This window comes from Spea bombifrons, chromosome 3, assembly GCF_027358695.1.
Source record: "Spea bombifrons isolate aSpeBom1 chromosome 3, aSpeBom1.2.pri, whole genome shotgun sequence".
NCBI lineage: Eukaryota > Metazoa > Chordata > Amphibia > Anura > Pelobatidae > Spea > Spea bombifrons.
The window spans coordinates 34,510,263-34,529,737 of record NC_071089.1 but is presented as its reverse complement, the minus strand read 5'-3'; the positions used below and the strand labels follow the sequence as shown (position 1 = coordinate 34,529,737).

The 19,475-nt window shown below is 42.9% G+C and overlaps 2 protein-coding genes across 2 annotated transcripts in view; one reads left to right on the top strand and one right to left on the bottom strand.

The window, feature by feature from the left end:
- The window catches only part of LOC128483561 (LON peptidase N-terminal domain and RING finger protein 2-like), a 224,433-nt gene extending 223,753 nt beyond the window's left edge, over positions 1–680 (bottom strand). The window contains exon 1 of the transcript XR_008351084.1: positions 669–680. The gene's annotated coding sequence lies outside the window, so the exon portion shown is untranslated. The remainder of the gene's footprint in view (positions 1–668) is intronic.
- The window catches only part of SMYD3 (SET and MYND domain containing 3), a 300,287-nt gene that overhangs the window by 123,330 nt on the left and 157,482 nt on the right, over positions 1–19,475 (top strand). The window lies entirely within an intron of this gene.

Below are 19,475 nucleotides of genomic sequence, written 5' to 3'. Positions count from 1 at the left end.
AAGCAAGTCACATAATAACATTTTCAGTACTAATGGATCCCTTCTGGGCTCGGCAGAGCATTTGTATGCCTGTAAAGCAGCCATTTATACAGTCATGCAGAGATATTGTTCCACTACACGACTGTCTGCCATCAGCTTGTGAAAATAACTTGTATACTAGAGCTGAAATGTATTTATTTTTTTTTTTTACCAAGAACAAACATTATTAACCCTGCAAATGCCATTCTGGTAATGTATATTTGTAAAGTATTCATTGTTGCTTGGGCAATGTGAAGAAAGGAAATGAGAATTGAAAGGCAAACAAATAACCATGCAAGTTGGAATGGGAATCCGATGCAATAGTAATTTTCAGGTTAATTGATTTTCATGTTTTGTTTTTGTACTTAAAACATAATTAACTTGGACAACAAAAAGGTGTTGGATATAAAAACCGTTAGTTGCCATGGAAAATGTCATTGTCATATAAAGCAGTATCTAACCTGTTTTCCCTGAATGGAAACCCTCAAATCAGGACAAGGGAACACATCAATATAACAACCTATTCCTAATTTTGTAGGGGTGTAACAAGCATTTGACTGATGTTGCTTAGCAACCATTTCATTTCATACCTGAAGCTATGATGTCCCAGTTGTTTAGATCATATCTCCATTAAAACACATAAACAAAACCTCAGAATCTTAAGAGACTTTAAAGTAGTCATCCACTTCAAATGTAGGGTTTTGTATTAATATCTTAATTGTTAAAATGAATAACAGAAAACAGGAGAAGGTTAAAAAGAAACTAACCTCTCATTAACTACTGGTCCTTATTTTCTTCCCTGGGCCCTCAAGTCATTTCCCTATTTTCCCTTAAGGGGAGTGACCTGTAGCCACATCCACTCTCTTCACATGTCCCACCAATCCCTTTTCATTTGTTTCAACTTAAGGCTCTCTGTGGCTAGCCCCATGCCTACATGTGGCTAGCCTCACCTATCCGTGAATCCCCCCCACCCCCCCAAGAAGAGGGAAGAGTCCCGATAGTCTACCCTGGTAAGTTTTTATATGAGAAATAATGAAGAGAACTAAGTCAGAGGCTACACCAAGAAAGAAGAGAGGTTAGATATGTTTGGAGCAATGCAAACATTGAAGCAGTTGTAAGAGAGGTAGTGTCAGAAAATCAGTGAACTGTGCCGCAGACATGTAACAATGGTGTCTGTTAGATTTGGCAAATTTTAGCCAACGTGAGTTCAGTGGATATTTGCCACAAAAAATGTTGAGCATCCTTTAAAGCATTGATTCTGTTGGCCATTTTGATTGGGGAGCAATTTCACGGTTTATTCTGTCCAGGAGCTAGTCCGTGGTTGACTTCTGGATCATCTGAAACTTTTACACACCATGAGGACCCAGTAGACAACCTTCAAATCACTAGAGATCTGATGGGACTTTAACTGTCCCTTTGAGGTTGGGAACGTAGCTCTTGTGATGGTGTAGATAAGCTGGACAAGACATGTGCTTTAAAGGGACATGATCGCGGAGGTATCCATGAGGGATGCTATAGGCTCAATCATGCCTGATGCTATTAATTAGTTATGGGATAGCCCTTAACAGCTCAGTGTGCTCCATGATGGGCACACACTAACACCATACATTACACATGCACTCAAACACAATAAATGCCAACACATGCAAGCAACACACACTTACACATACATACAGTTGTTAACACCATATACTTACACATAAATATATACTTACTTGCTTTTTCTCTCTCTCAGCTCTCCCACTCTCACAGCCGTTGCTCTCCTTTTTCCCGCTCTCACAGCTTTCACTCTTAGGTCTCCCTTCTCACCACCCTCATTCTGCCTCAGCTCTCCCTCTCTAACAGCCCTCATTTTCCTTATTTCTCTCCTGATTTCACAGCTTTCCCTCCCCCTTACAGATACCTCACAAGTGGTGCTTTCTTCATGCACCTCACACTGTTTGTGCAAGCTGCCACACTTCTACTGCTGGATTCCTTGGTTACTGAGTTGTCTGGGGGCACCCAGGAGAGAGAGCTGGGCCCTCTTGAATGAGGAGACCCGTTTTGCCGTATTCTTGCCATCTCTTATTAACTGGTTCAGGAACTGAATGTTTTGGTTTTTGGCTCATTAATACATAAAGTATGTGAAAGAAAGGAATAGCCCAGATTAAAGCTGCGGTATATTCAAATTACAAGTCTTGCTGAGTCTTTTAGATCTCCAGACTGAGCCTAAGGAGGCATGTCCAGGGTATGGTAGCCCTCTACTTTTATGCTTGATCAGGCTCCCTGTAGCAATGCTTTTTGATGGGCCAGCTAAAGGGTGATCACTGATCTTGGCCTAGGACGTGTGGAAGCTTAGTGTGGAAGCTAAATATGTCCCTTTTTTATATACTTTAACAATTCTATATCTGATCTTTCCTGGTACTTGGTACCCAAATCCTCTTCAGAAATAAACGCAGGCAATGGATACGATAATGTTTTGTAGAACAACACTTTTCATATCAAACACACATTTGTGTTTTTGTGAATACTTTGTAAGCTTAAAAATACGGTCCGTGGGTGCAGGCGGCCGGCAGACCAACACTCAAAACAACCGCTAAGCGGCTGCGAGCGCGATTGAAAGCGGCAGCCGGGCCGCCTTCCTCGGCAGCTGAGCGCCTAATGAAGTTAAAGGGGTTGGCGTGCACGCGCCGCCCAATGGCCATGCCTCAGCACTTCGTCCCAAGTCTTAAAAGGGGTGGGACGAAGAGCTGAGGCACAGCCATTGGGGGGCACGGTGGGTGCACGCCAGCCCCTTTAATTTAATGAATGCCGGCCTCCACCTGCTGCCCTCACCGGACACCAGGGAGTCAGAAGCAGTAGTAAGTCGGGGGGGGGGTGTTATATGGGGGGGCATAAGGCTTTTCTGGGGGCAGAGTTCCCCATGATATGGGTTTTAACCCCCTTTATGCCACTCTGCCTCTAGAAATGCCTTTTAACCCCCTATATGCAACTCTGTCCCATGATATGCCTTTAAACCCCTTATATGCCAGAGTGACATATAGGGGTATAAGGCATTTCTGGAGGCAGAGTGGCATATAGGGGGGCATAAGGCTTTTCTGGAGGCAGACTGCCCCATGATATGCCTTTTAACCCCCCTATATGCCACTCTGCCTCTAGAAATGCCTTTTAACCCCCTATATGCCACTCCACCTCTAGAAATGCCTTTTAACCCCCTATATGCCACTCTGCCTACAGAAATGCTTTATACCCCCTATATGCCACTCTGCCTCCAGAAATGCCTTGTACCTCCTATATGCCACTCTGTCCCATGATATTCCTTTTAACCCCCTATATGCCAGAGTGGCATATAGGGGTATAAGGCATTTCTGGAGGCAGATTTACATGTTTTCTTCATCATTCTTACACTCTTGATTGAGCATGATTAAACCATGTGTATGGTCAAATAGCATATAAACATTTTTGTTTCATAAAGCAGAACTGGTCTTCTACAGCATTTAAAGAATTATATCATTACGTATATAGACTGACAAACAGAATGTGGTCTCAAGCTCAGTGATTCCTATTCTCTGTCTATTTTCAGCATGGATACAGGAGATATACTGTATAAAAATAAGCTTTATGCTAGTAAGAAATATACGTTATCTGCAGAAAGATTTCCAATGAAAGTTCTATCACTCTCTCTGCAGGACATACACTTTAATGAAAACCCTGGCGGAATACTGTATAATTGGTGGATTTTACTAAAATATGACGTAAAGTCATGATTTTATGAAAGACACGGAGGCGAATATTGTGCATTAACCCTTTCTTTACTCCCACACAGCAGCAAAGAAAGTACAACAGTAAATAAGAAAAAACAGTAGGAGTGTACACATAACAACCCCTCCCACATAACATGCATCCCATAAAAGGGACACATATCCCAAAATCCTCCTCTTTCTAGGCTGCGACGAAGACTGAACTCTCCAAACAGGAACAACCGGCAACTTGAGCCAAACAGGAATCGCCACCGCCGAACGAACGACCAACGGAACACCGAAGGCAAGGAGATGACCGCATCACACTTCAACCACCACCATGTAGGCGAGGATTAAAAGGAGGAACCTAAGAAAACAGAAGGGGAGAAGAAAATGTGGGCACAAATTAGTGAGTCAGTTCCCAAACATCGAAAGAGGCAGACCAAAAACAGATTACAGCCATGAATAGTACGTATAAAAACCCATGAGAAAAACATAACAAATATACATCACCAGGTACAAAAAACCTACCAGACCACGGGAACCATCAACCTGCCAGGAGAAAAACCACCCCAAGCCAAAACAAGGGGGGGCTAGACAAATGGGCAGGGAACAATATTCGCCTCCGTGTCTTTCATAAAATCATGACTTTACGTCATATTTTAGTAAAATCCACCAATTTTAAGTCAAGACACGGAGGCTCATATTGTGCAAGTTCAAAGCTAGGATACCACCGATGAAAAAACATGATCAATAGGTTTAAAATAGAAGTCCCGAAAGGTGGATTCCCTGGACCAATCCGCCGCGCGCAGAATATCCTCCAGGCGGCCCCCTAATGCCAGGGATTTGGACGCCGCAGCGCTCCTAGTAGAATGCGCCCCAAACTTGGAGATATCCACGCCAGCAAGGGACATAACCCACTTGATCCAACGAGATAAAGACGCCGACGACACAGGAGCATAAGGAGAGCGAAAAGAAAGAAACAACTGAGGCGAAAGAGCAGAACGGAAACCCAAAGTGCGAGCCTCGTATTCCCGGAGGCAAGCCACAGGGCACAGAGCGGCATTAGCCGGGAAAGCCGGGTAAGTGACCGACCTGATGGCGGTTTTAGTGCGACGTGAGATGTCGAAACGAACCCCCTCAGGAATAAAAGACCGAGCGTCCCAGTCGAGAGCCCGAACGTCAGAGACGCGTTTACATGAAATGAGGCAGAACAACATAACCAACTTAGCCGACAGCTGCCGCAAGGACAAATCAGAATTAGGGGGCCAAGAGAGAAAAAGGCGCAGAACCAGAGACACATCCCAAGTAGAGGAATACCTGGGACGAGGCGGTCGAGCAAGCCGGATACCCTTAAGGAGACGGCAAATCAGCGGGTGTTTGCCCAGAGGGACCCCGTCAAAACCAACATGAGCCGCAGAGATCGCAGAGCGATACAGATTCACGGTTCTGTAAGCACGCCCTAAATCAAACAAAGAGGTAAGGAAAAGGATGACAGAGGTTAGAGGAGCTGAAAAGGGATCCAAACCCCGTTCCAAGCACCAAGAAGACCAAGCTTGCCAGGCTGCACCATAAGACTTGTGGGTACCTGGAGCCCAAGCTCCCGCCAGGAGCCGCTGAGCCGAGACCGAAAGGCCGGCGGATTGTCCGGACTCCCGGAGACCAAACAAGCCAGGAGAGAAAGACTGCCGTCCTGAATCAAAGGATGAGGAGCCCCCGCAGGATCCAGAAGCAGAGGGTTGGGAGAACGGAGCAACCGAGGAACCGCCACCAAAACATCCAGAAGACTGGGGAACCACGCCAGGGAGGGCCAGAACGGTACCACTAGCACCACTGTGACTTGCTGCCGGCGGACTTGAAGGAGCGTCCTGGGGATCATAGCGAACGGAGGGAAAGCGTAGTGACGTCCTCCTGACCACTCTTGCAGGAAGGCGTCCACTGCCAACGCGTCCGGGTCTGGCCTCCAGCTGTAGAAGAGAGGGAGACGGGAATTCAACCGGGAAGCGAAGAGATCGATGCGGAGCGGACCCCAGAGTTCCATAATAGATGAAAACACACCCCACTCCAGGGTCCAATCGCTGGCGTCCGTGAGGTAGCGTGAATTCCAATCCGCCACCACGTTGGAAAGCCCAGGAATATATTCCGCTTGCACACAGCTTGACCACAGATCCTTGGCCAGGTCTGCCAGAACGGCTGACTGGGTGCCCCCCAGGCAATTGATATAGCGCACTGCAGAGACATTGTCCATGCGCAGACGGATGCAAGAGTTGATGCGATCCTTGGAGAAACTCCGTATGGCAAACGATCCCGCCAGGAGTTCCAGGCAATTGATGTGCAAACCCGTCTCCGCCTGGGACCAAGGACCGCCCGTGGAAATCTCGCCACATCTCGCGCCCCAACCGTGGAGGCTGGCGTCGGAATCTATTGAGAGATCCGGTGCAGTGCCGAAAATCGCCTTGCCGTTCCAAGCGGACATGTTGGCCAACCACCAACGTAACTCCGCTATGGTGGGAGCATCCAAGGTGATGAGATCCGCATAGGACGCCCCCGCGCGGAGGTGGTGAATCTTGAGGCGTTGAAGAGCCCTGTAATGTAGAGGAGCCGGAAAAATCGCCTGAATGGAGGCTGCTAGGAGGCCGATGATGCGGGCTAACTGGCGTATCGAGACCGCCCGCAAACGCAGAACCCTTCGGATTTCCTTTTTGATGGAGTGGATCTTGGAGGTTGGAAGGCGAAGAACACTGTCCACGGAATCCACGATGAAACCCAGGAACTCCAGCCTCCTGGACGGGATAAGGTGGGACTTGTCTTCGTTGACGAGGAAACCCAACTGCTGGACCAAGTCCAGTGTCCACTGGGTGTGCATGCGCAAGACCTCCTTGTCCTGAGCCATGAGGAGCATATCGTCCAGATAAATAATCAGCCGAACACCCCGAGACCGCAGGAGCGCCACCACAGGCTTGAGAAGCTTGGTGAAGCACCAAGGAGCTGACGAAAGTCCAAAAGGGAGACAAGTGAAGCGCCAGGAGACGTTGCGCCAGTGAAAATGAAGGAGATTCCTGGACTCCTCCGCCACCGGAACCGTGAGGTACGCGTCTTTGAGATCGATCTTGACCATCCAATCGTTTGACAGCAGGAGATCTCGAAGAAGATGGATGCCCTCCATCTTGAAGTGGCGGTAGCGGACATAACCGTTGAGGTGCCGCAGGTTGATCACCGGCCGGAGGCCACCTCCTTTTTTGTGGACCAGGAAGATATTGCTGAGGAAACCTGGGGTGCCCGGGGGAACCCGTTCTATGGCGTTCTTCTCGGCCAGGGAGAAAATCTCGGCATCCACCAGTTCTGCGTCCTGTTGGGAGAAACGAAACGGGCGCGGGGGAGAAAACATCTGGGGAGAACCCACCAGTTCGATGACATAACCCCGGACCGTCTGCAGCACCCAAGCGTCGGAAGTGACAGCTTGCCAAACCTGTAAAAAATGGGTGAGTCTGCCCCCGACAGGATAGCGGGAAAAAGGGTGAGATGGAAAGAGACTTACCGGAGGGACGGCGGGAGAACTGGGATCCACGATGGCCTCTGGCCCGCCACGGGCGTCCGCGTTGCGGGAAGAAAGGCTGTCTGCCGGAATAGTTGCCCTGGAACTGAGGCCGCTGAGCATGGAAAGAAGAATAGGAGCCTCGGCTCGAGCGCACTGAGCCCGTGAAGGAGCGGCCGGACAGACGGCTCCTACCTCTGCCGGCCCTGGGAGAAACCCGAGGGTTAAAGACTTTCCTCATAGAGGACTGAGCTTTATCCAGAGCCGTGAAGGCCCCCACATAGCGCCCGAGATCCTTAATAAAGGAATCCCCAAACAAGAGGCCCTGAGCCTCGCTGCCCATCTCCGTGAGAGCCAGGTTTGACAACTTCGGCTCGATCTTAAACAAAATGGCTTTACGCCGCTCGATAGAGAGAGAGGTATTTGTGTTGCCGGCAATGCATATGGCCCGTTGCATCCAGCCACGGAGAACTACAGGGTCTGGAGGGGAACCGGAAGCCACCCATTCCTCAATCATTTGGAACATCTTGGTCAAGGGACCAAAGATATCCAGGAGCTTATCCTGCGTGGCCCTGAGGGCTGATTCCAGGCCTTTACGGGGGTTCCAACCAGACTTTGCCAAGTATTGGACCATCTTAGGGTCAACAATGGGAGTTTCACAGACCTTGCCTGGGACAATAGGCCGTGGGCATTCCGCGCGAAGCTTGCTGCGCGAGCTTTTGCTTAGGGGCTTACGCACCCTGGCCTGTAAATAGCGGGCCACATGGTCAGAAGGAACCCACTCAGCGGAACGGGGATGGTGAAGATCCTCAGGATCAAAATATGGCTCACCAAATTGATCAAGGACAGCAGCGTCCGGGGACTTAGGACGGCAACCAGACTGCGAGGAACTAGCCTGCGCAGCAACCTCAGAAGGTGGTGCCGAATCATTAGTGAACTGATCCCCCAAACTGGAATCAGATGAATTCCAAGCCTCCTCAACGGATTCTAGCTCAGAATCAGAAGAGCTAAAGGAAAGTGCTCTGGCACTTTTCCACTTCCTCGCCTGTTCTGCCCGGCGGGTAAGGGCTCTTTTGCGTTTTGGTGGAACGCTATCTTGGATGGCAAAATCATCATCATTCTTAGAGGTTCTGGAGGCAGACACATTAATATGGTGAGACTTAAAGGACACCTTCTTTCCCCCAGAGGGCTTATGGGAAGAATCAGAGGGGGGATCTGTGCTGTGCACAGGCCCAGGCAGGGATTTCTTAATGGCCTGAGTCAGAGAAGCTGACAAGGCCGTAGTCATAGATGACATTGCAGAAGCAATAGCCATTGAAACCGAATTATTTAATTCCTGCAAAGGGTCACTAGAAGGCAAATCAACTGGAAGATCCTCTCTGGGAGAGGATTCAACATCAGATATATCCCTAGAAGGGGATTGGCGACCAGCCATATCTGTATATATAAAAGGTATATAAGCACTGTTGAAAAATAAAGTAACAGGGATATGCCCCTTTAAGAAATATGGCAAAAGAGAACAGAAAAAACCACCTGCAGCGAAAAAACGGCGAAGGCAGGAACAGGAGATGCCAGAAAGGACACAACGCTCGACCCGAGGCTCTATTCACCGCACGTCGCAGGACTAAAGTGAGAAAAGCCCGCGAAGAACGTCGGAGGAGCCAGGGATAGGAGCGCAGGACGTCAAAGACGCACAACAAAATGCCCGGCAGAACCCTACCGACGGAAGCACACGCGACCGCCGAAAGGGATCTGCACAAAAGAAAACAAAGCCGGCGGACCGCCTAATAAAACAAACGCGAGCGGACCGCCGGAGCACAAACGCCGGCGGACCGCCAAAGAAACCACGCCGGCGGACCGCCAAAGAAAAACCACGCCGGCGGGTCGCCGCCACTAACCGCCGGCGGGCCGCCGAGTGAAAGAACGCCGGCGGAACCGCCGAAGCAAAACGCCGGCGGACCGCCGCAACCAAACGCCGGCGGGCCGCCGAGTGAAAGAACGCCGGCGGACCGCCGCAACCAAACGCAGGCGGACCGCCGAGCGAAAAAACGCCGGCTGACCGCCGCAGAAAAAACGCCGGCGAACCGAAAGAAACGCCGGCGGCAAGAACAAACAGGCAGAAGCCTGCAAGAAACAAGGGGGGGGGGTATGGGGGAGGACAGGCAAAGGGATAGAGGTCCTCCGAGCGCCCGGCCCGACAGGGAGCACGGGAACACCAAGACCAGGTAAGGAAACCAGGGACACAATAATACTATAAAAGCAATATACAAAATAAAATATACAATAAAATATAGGAATATATAAGTAAAACTCTGGACCACAGGAAACCCCACAAGGGAGAAGCCCACAGTCCACAAACACAATAATATACCAAAAAGTAATAGAGGTCAGGAAATACTTATCTGCTGTCTGGGAGCAGCAAAGAAAGAGGAGGATTTTGGGATATGTGTCCCTTTTATGGGATGCATGTTATGTGGGAGGGGTTGTTATGTGTACACTCCTACTGTTTTTTCTTATTTACTGTTGTACTTTCTTTGCTGCTGTGTGGGAGTAAAGAAAGGGTTAATGCACAATATGAGCCTCCGTGTCTTGACTTAAAATCATGCATACACAGTTTATTGCCACTATGCTGTACATTTCAAAGGATGCCATCTGGTGGTGTTTGTGTAAAACTACATAATATATGCACATTGCATATACTGATATGCTCTCTGATTTTTTTTGGGGGGGGAAGATATCAATAACTACTGGCTGCCAATTAATACACATATAATTACCAGTAGCTGCATGTTTAGAATGATACATATATAATTAAGCAGTGTATACAAATTAATCTGTTTTATATTAAACAATTAGAGTTCCTTCATTAATGACTAGTTGTTTCCCAAATTTAGTTTAAAATAATTCTTAACGTAGGCATTCATTGAAGGGAATGTTGAGTAGATCTCTGTTGGAACTGGAAAACTGAACTAGCTAGTATGTCTTGGCACTTCAATCCCTGTGTCATTTTCATGGAAATATTATCTTATATCCTCATATACTGTTAGTCCAATCATTTTGTGCTATCTTATTGTCTTTTCCCAAAATTCTGTACATAAAATTTGTCTAGCCATACTTACAGTCTGAGTGTCCTCCCTGGCAACTATGAAGGTAAGCTGGAATGTAAACTGAGACATGACTATTGAGGCTTATGAGGAACTGTTTTTTTTACAGAATTAACCTGTAGGTGAGTTAAGAAAGATCTGGTCTGACACAACAGGGAAACTTACGTTTTGTATACTATAAAGGTTTCAATTTCAATTTTATTTGGAATTAGACCTCCTTACTCTTTGTTATGCTGAAAACCACACATATTTCAAGGGGATGCATCACCATAAAGTAAACTTTTTTTCTCAAGATCAGATCTTAGCCTCAGTAGGTAAACGACTTAAAGTGCAAGATATTTTGTATACCTATCCATTAAAAGAGTTGAATATGGGCCTAATTTGCCAAACTTCATCATGGTAAAATATTTATCATACAAATTATTCATGCTACATTTTTTATTGTTAGCACCCTATTAGATTCCATACCTGGCTGGATGACCTCCTCCCTTCCCCTTTAGTTAAAATATGCATAGAACATCACAGGTAGCCCCACAAAGCAACCCTACTGTTCTGCTTTTGCAAGCAGACTGGAGGTTCAGGATAGAGGATGTCCCGGGAAGCTCCGCCATTTTGCCCTAAGATAACCCTGTGTAAACCTCTATGATAACCTTGTGTGAATGTCTGCTATGATAACCTCATGTGAATGGCAGAGCTTCTGGTGGTGTCCTTTCCTCTGATTGGAGGATTGGTGATCAGACGTCACATTGGAGAATCAGAGGAGATGATGTTACTGAAAGCAGTTTGCTAGGCGGCTATGTCCGCGGAGATGCAGACGAAGATAGAAGAGAGGAGAACAAGAAGCTGCAGAACAAGAAGATGTAAGAGATGGCCCAAAAAGGAACCAAAAAATTGGAATTGTTTTTGATCCAATTGCACATGTCTACTAAATATTCAGCATAGCTCTCTTTTTAAAGACTGAAGGGGAAAAAAATAACAAAATAGATAAATGCCACAAATATTAATTAAACTCAACTTCAGCTCAAAATAGGCACACAGAAATGAATATGTTTACCAGGAAAAATGTGTACATATTTTTACTTGGGAGGTAGAAGAGCACATTTTTTAGAAATATATGAAACTGGGCATGAAAATGCTGACAGCTGCTAAATTCATGTGGCACTTTTAGCAGAAAAACATTAATGATATTATGGGCTACATCTGTTCTTGGGAGAGGAACATACTCCAGCATTTGACTCTGACATCAAGTGTACAACTGTTAGATAAGGCTGAAGCATTCTGTAAAGTATAGCCATCCATATTGATAAATGCCAACTAACAGTAGATACTATATCATTCACACCCTTTCCAGATCAGCTTAAATTAAAAAAACATTTTTTACCAAGCCTCTAACTTTTCATTTGATCTCTGTGAGGTGATCTTTGGTAGGGAGTTTTAGAATAAGTTAAGAAAAGCTTGTTTTTTTTTTCACTTGAAAAAAAAATATGGCATATAGATAGCTGGCTTGTATTGCAATTTGCCAGGATTCAGTTTTAGTAATACATTGACTTAATTTGTTACCTAATTATATGCTTTCTACAGCTACTTTTCCCTCAATAGATTGTTTTATTTACATATGAGAGATGGAGACTTGAAGAGATGGAAGGCCTAATTGGCAATTTACATGTTAAGTTGGAATGCTAATACAAACTTTGCCTGTAAATTGCATACAGACATTGAGATGTACAAATCATGTTAAGTTGGAATAAAAAATGACCATCGTTATAAGAGAATTTCCTGCTTGAATATTTCTAGAGTAATCCAAAATCTGGAATACTGGGGTAGGTCCCAAGACTTGTTAATTATCTGTAATTACTTAGTCTCTGCGGAAAACCCCTTCTATAGCTATTACCTACACCCCACAGTACAAGATAATCACTAGAAATGTCTTGTTTCAACCATTCATATTCCCTGTGACCAATATGTACCGGTATTTTCACTTTTAATTTAATAGCTTTTTCTCTTTTCTAAATGTTAACTTAATGTTATGGAAGGCTGCTCCACATGGTTTTGTCCTCTTCTGTTCGTTCTGGATGATGAATACCTCTTTGATCCTGATCCCTTGTTGAACAATTAAAAATATGTTAAAAATGCAAACATGATTTAACCGAGGAAAAGAAAAAATCAAAAGGCACAAACCAAAATGCTACATGGATTTGTAAAAGAATGTTATAGGTAGCTTGGAAGGTAACATGTTTTACAGATTTAGCTATCATAAATTGATAAACGAGAATGTTGATGTGTCCTTAAAAGTATACAACCTGGAACACAGGGCAGGATTTGAGGATTCACAAAAGGCCAAAAACGCCCATAAAAACGCCAATTCAGCCACATGGCGTTTTTTTAGTGAAAAAACGCTGCAGCCAGATGTTAGCTGTTCTTCAATAGGAAATCGCACAATGCCATATCCACTTGGCGTTTTTTTGTTTGGCGTTTTTTTGTTTGGCGTTTTTTCAGTCCTCTTTGGCGTTTTTTTGCTTTTTTGGGCTCTGTGGCAGTTTTTCAAAATCGCAGCATGTTGACACTCTGGCGTTTTTTGCAAGGAAATCTTGGCGTTTTTCTCCAATAGAAGTCCATGGGAGAGAAAAAACGCCATGAAAAAGCCATGTGGGTTTTTTGCCTTGGCGTTTTTTTATGGCATTTTTTTCCACAGTTACAATGCAGAGGATGGATCCAGTATCTGTGTGTCCTACGAGAAATAGGCTGAAAACAAACAGTTTCACACAAAACAAAGTTCATATTGAATTTTACACCATTGGGACCAAACATGCCATTACAAACAAACATACCCGACACATTAACTGGATCCTGCGTGCCAAAAGCAACAGCAAACAATTTGCATTTGGGGCCAATCTTCCTAGAGGAGCAGACATTCCTTACAAACCACAGAAAAGAGACAAAAGGGTCCGCCGGGGCGTTTAAGTAGAACTCTACCAAGTAAAGGACATCAGGAGGGGGCAGATACTTGCCATTTATCCTAATCCCTTTTAGCTGGGTGAAACTTCTAACTTGTAAAGGCTGGAAAACTGCCTAAGGTCAAAAAAAGCAATTTCCACAGAAAGGCTAAAACGCCAGAAAAAACTCCAGAAAAAACTCCCGAAAAAATGCCAAAACGCAGGTAAATGCAGTGGCAGTTTTGTTGGCGTTTTTCATCAAGAAAAAAACACAGGACAAAAACCCAAGTGGAAACCTAGCCTTAGTGGGATAGATAAAAACATATAAACAAATTGATATTTTCAGTGAAGGACCTCAGATGGTTTGGAATCTGTACATAGGCTAACATAACATCTGTTTACCATGCAGGTGAGGAATATAAAAAAATATAAAAATGAAATTTGCTAGGAAGTAGGCATGTTAAACATGTTATTAAATAAATGAATAAAGAGAAGGAGCATGCCGTATGATTGCTTAAACCACCATAGCTTGCTAGGTTGTGCACTCTATCAAGACTTGCAAAGCGCTGGCAGAAAATTATTACATATTCTCCAATCCATGGCCTTTTGACATGTGTGTTACTGAAAACAAGTGTGTTTAGATTGTGTTTGCATTATTTTCCATGTCAATGTCAAACCTAGGTGCCAGATGAAGCATGGATAGTGCTTCCCTCCCTCTTCTGTTCTTTTGTTACTGTTCAGATATCACAGTAATAGATTTTCTCGGTACATTAACAGACCAGGCTACAGATATAAATAACAGCTCATAATAACAGGAGCACTCAAATGTTCCACTGTAGTATTACTGTAGAAATTAACAAAATTATATTACAAAAACACAACATTGCTTGCACAATGGGTACGTTTTGTAAGCAAACCATACAAACCTATTATAGTGTGAGAAATATGGTATTTTTTTTACAGCTATGACATCATTTTATCAGCAGAACTACCTACATATAAGCACATTTCCAGCATTCATTTGTTGCAAAGTATTAAAATTCTATTCTAAAATGCCTTACGCACACACATATATTGTGACACGACACTACAGCTTTTTTTTGCTTTTTGTGTATATGGATCATGTGGAAATCATATGTATGGGTTTCTGGGGTGGAGCATTTGGCGAGCAGGATGGGCCAATGCTCCATCTCTAGTCCATGCCAAATTTTAGAAGTCTAGTCTAGCACTTTGATGAATTCTGCAATAGGTGCAGGCGATGGACATGTAAACTCCCTCGAGCAACAGATTCAGGGAGACTGTTGAGGGGAGAGAACGTTCCCCTGTGTCCTCGGCCCAAGAAAATGTAGATAAAATTTAGGCCAGCAGAGTGCATCCAAGGGGAGACTCCAATTGAGAACTAGGCCTTATTTTTATGGTTCTGTATGATATATATTATAGTCGTGTGATGTATGTGTGTATGAATTATGAATCTGTATGAATATGTATGTATAAGTATATGTGAAGTTTGTATGTGTGTGTACGCATGTCAGTGAGGGTGGGCATATGTTTGTGTGTGTGAAGTGTTTTCATATTGCTTACCCTTATGAAAAATAATGTCTAGATTTTGTGGTTTCATGGTTTACAGAACAAGGTTAAATGCTTGTTAAGGAAATTACAACAGTAATAGTAATTTTATTGCAATATAAGTGCAAGTGATGTCACATACTATCCTAATTGTTGTTGCATTTACATGACACATTGGATAGCAAAGCTAAGCATACATAACCGTATGCCATAGCAACACTGTTAATATACTCTGTTACACTGTATACCTTTTTGTATTTCATTGCAGTGTCTATTAAGATGCCATTTCCACAGATTTATTTAAACCCTCCAGGGACATAGTTCTGTCTTTAAAATTCCAACAGAGCTTTGTTTATTAATCTGTGTTATATTGACCTTAGTTGGAAGAAGACAAGACTTGTTCCGTGGGAGACAGATATGATGAGACAGCTAAGCTTTTTAAAAAAAAAAAAAAAAAAAAGTGTACTTTGAACAGTGCCCGGAGACCCTTTGAAGTCTTTTTTATTTAGATTTAACTTTTTCTAGTGTACTGGCCAAATTTGGTATCAGTTTTTAATATTACTTCTTATAAACTGTTCTCCACGATTGCTATTGACAAGAATGTCAACAACAATCAGACAAGTCTAAATTGAGTACAATTCTTGCTTAAGTCATTTCCTATGTGCTTCATTGGTAATATTCTCTACTAATGTCTGCTCAGCAGAAAGAAAGTTGATAATGTATATCTTTTTTGGCAACACGCATGCATCGCTACATGATGGATGGACCCTGTCCCTACCAATTTGATCAAAATGTCTTAATGTTTGAGGATTAGATATGATCTTTTTTTTTTTAGAAGGTCTGGTCTTATTGGACCTACTGCTCACCAATTGCTAGACTTTGCATAAAACATAGAAACACAAAATTTGACAGCAGATAAAAACCATTCGGCCCATCTAGTCTGCCTGTTTTTTCTGATGAAAGGGGTTTAAACACCTATCAGTCTTTGGTTAGGTCCTATAGTGAGGAAAGCAGTATGTCTATCCCATGCCTGTTTAAGTTCTCTCAATGTATTAGCTTCCACCACTTCCTGCTACCAATGCCTCTCCCTATGCAACCGAGCACCCTGCTTGCTTTTTCAGATGCATTATTGCATTGTCTACTTACCTTTAAGTCATCAGAAATAATTACTCCCGAGTCCTTCTCTTCTGTTGTCTCTGACTGATCAGTGTCCCTAATGCTATATTCTGCCTTGGGATTTTTATATCTCAAGTGCATTATTTTACATTTGTATCATACTAAACAATATTAAAAAATTCAGGTCCCAGTAGTGATCACTGAGGTACCCCAATAGTGACAAGCCCTTCCTCTGAAAATACACCATTAACTACAACCTTTTGCCTCCCATCACTCAACCATTGCCTTATTCATTTAACTTTTCTGGCATCCAAATCCAAAGACTGTCTCTGTATCACCTTTAAATAATATTACAATTAAATTGAAAATCCTGATACTAACATTTAAGGCCCTCCATAACACTGCTCCTCCATACATTTCTGTCCTTACATTCTTCCCATGGGCTAAGGCTCTCCTCCTCACTTATCACCTCTTCCCTTTCCCGTCTATAATATTTCAGCGCTGCCCCATATCTCTGGAATCTACTTCCACCGAACCTTAACATTAACAGCATTAACCCGTCCTCCTAACGTTCAAGAAAAATCTCAAAACTCACTCCTTCAGAGAAGCATACCATCTTAGCTGCTAGAACCTCCTTGTCATTGATACAACCACCACGCTACCTCTCACCCTTTCTCTATGCCTTATGTTTGTCACCCCATTCCCTCAAGATTGTAAGCTTACGAGCAGGGCTCTCTCCACCAAATGTATCGGTTTGTCTTAGTCTGTCAATTCTTGTCTTGCCATACCCCTATATGTATTGTATTAAGTGCTGCGTAAACTGTTGGCGTTATATAAATAAAAGATAATAATAATAATGCCTTACTAAATGTAGATGGGCAATATAAAGAGTTCCTCCTTGATCTAATAAGTTAGTTAGTTAGTTTGACAGGATCTTTCTCTAGTAATCCTGCACTGTTTCTGATCATGCAAACCATTTACTTCCAGATATTTAATAATCCTATCATTTATCATAGTTACCATTAATTTGCCAACTACTGATGTAAACCTTACTGGTCTATTGTTGGCCGACTCTTCCCTACTACCTTTTTGTGCAGTGGTATCACGGTTGCCAATTCCAGTCTTCTGCCATTAGTGACTGGTTAAATAGGTCTACTAGTGGTTTTGCCAGGACATGTCAAAGCTCTTTTAATATTTTTGGGTGTTTAGCAGGACATTTCTTAAATAGCTCCATCTCTCCTGGACTCCATCTAAAGATGTCCAGAACATCAAAGACTCACCTACTACATTTCTAAAATAAAACAAACTGTTGGTTTTAGTGTGGTGCAATGTAACCTCTCTCCGTATATATTAAACCGCACTGATTGATGATCACTGCTTGTTGACTGCTCTATCAGCTTATTAAGACACAGTCCCTGTAAGGAATGAAGGATGTCTATACTCCTGGCTTGCCCAACATTTCTTCAAGTAGCAGACTGTCAAGCTCCTCTGCTTGTCCAGAGGATCTAAATATCACACCAGTGCAAACAACTACGTTAATTAATATATATTCCTTACATTAGTAGGACAATCTAAAAATCCAGATGGGAACTGAGCTTTCCATGTGTGTTTCCATAAAAATGTTTTGTTCTACACTTTAAATTTACATTCAGAATCCTGAAAGCTCAGTATATCTAAGTTGCCTTAAAAACACATTCACTCTTAAAGCAGGTTTACGTGACAGGCCCTTAAACTTTCTGTACTATTGTAGCACAGGGTTGACGTGCACAGTTCTAAAAATAAAACTAGAATTGCAAATCAGGTTCATTGAAAATATTTTGATGAATATGCCTATGAAGCTGCTGTGCATGTGTCATACTCCAGTGAGTCTTGTGCCAGAAATGCATCATTATCCCCAAGGTCATTTCTTCAATAGTAGGCTGAAATAAAGAAATGTCATGTGCCCTGAGACTAACGGGAGTAGTTTGAATTTCCATTCCATCTTTTTTTACTGCTCTGTTTCTGCCCGCTTCCAGCTCCAATTAAGATAGTATATAGTATAGTATATAAAAGCCTCCAGCTTTATCAATGCTGTTTCTGTAGGCAGTGTTCCGTGACTTGGTCTCTTGGTCTATGATTGTGACACAATGAAAGATGCCTGCTGAGTTTAATTGCTAGCTGTTTAAAATCAGCATTCATAGCAATTCAAATAAGTATCTCTTAGTCGATATGTTTTCTATTAGGGATTCGACTTGGTCAGTTTTCAATGTAAAATTAATGTATAAGCTATTCTTAGTGTAACCAGGTAACTCAACTGAACTAACTTAATGTTAATACTATAACTACAGGAAACTATATAATCATGATTCAATCACATCCTTTTTTTTTTTTTCAAAGTAAGGAAGCTAATGTTTTGGAGCAGGGTTATTATAGTCGTGGCAAAGATGCAGGTGAGCCATTCTAGGACACAGAATGCAAACTGGTGGAGGGAAAGGAACATGGCACAAAATTGAGGACTTCCATGGGGACTTACCTTTTGCCCAGTCTTCTGGAAGATATAATCTGATTATGCACTTTCGGTATATTGAGCGAACAACCCACCTGCTTTTGTGTTATATTTTTTGTTTTTGTCTGGTTGAGATAACATAAGGAGATTGGAGCTATTGTAATTAAGGACACAGTGTACACATCTGCATTTTCACAATATGTAAAATATATATGCATTCTTGAAAAAAAAATGGTCAATGTGGTCATCCTACCTGATTCATCTGGGCATTAATGATTCGCAGGTCGAACCTATAAATTTTTACATCACATTGTCCTGCATACACCTAGCATACAAACCAATTAAGTTTATTTAATGGATAGGGTGTTGTGTTACTGATGAATTTACATGCTTGAGATAAATCTGGTGATGGATTATCTGTTCATTTTCTTATTGCCTTGCTTAAAAAATAATTATTCTAATTATTATTATTTAAAAATACTGTTCCCAATTACGTTTGATGAAATCTTCATTGGCATAAAAGTTAATGCAGTGTGGTAGAGTTACCATTTGCCTTTTAAGCAAACTCAACAAACTAAATTAGATTTTTTTTTTAAACAAAGGTAATGACCCAGAACATAAAGCTAAATCATTTGCTTTAGGTTAAGTGTGTATATTCAGATCTACTACCTAACATCTTTAAAACCACACATGGTCAGAGATCTCAAAAATATATATTCCATTGGGTTTTTGTTTTACTTTAAGATTCTTCTAAAATCAGATAATTTGTAGAGAATGTTCTCACACATCAATAATCAGAAAGCATATAGCTTATACAACTCTGAGCAAATTTTAGCCTTGTGTTTGGATCTGTTACCCTTAACATGATCAAATAAGGTAGAACATTTATTGTGTACACTACCACCTCATTCATGGAAATGCACACAATAAAATCCATATGCTACTGGAACAATGTATTTATTTGTTTCACAAATTTCAGCACATTTAATTGGAACATTT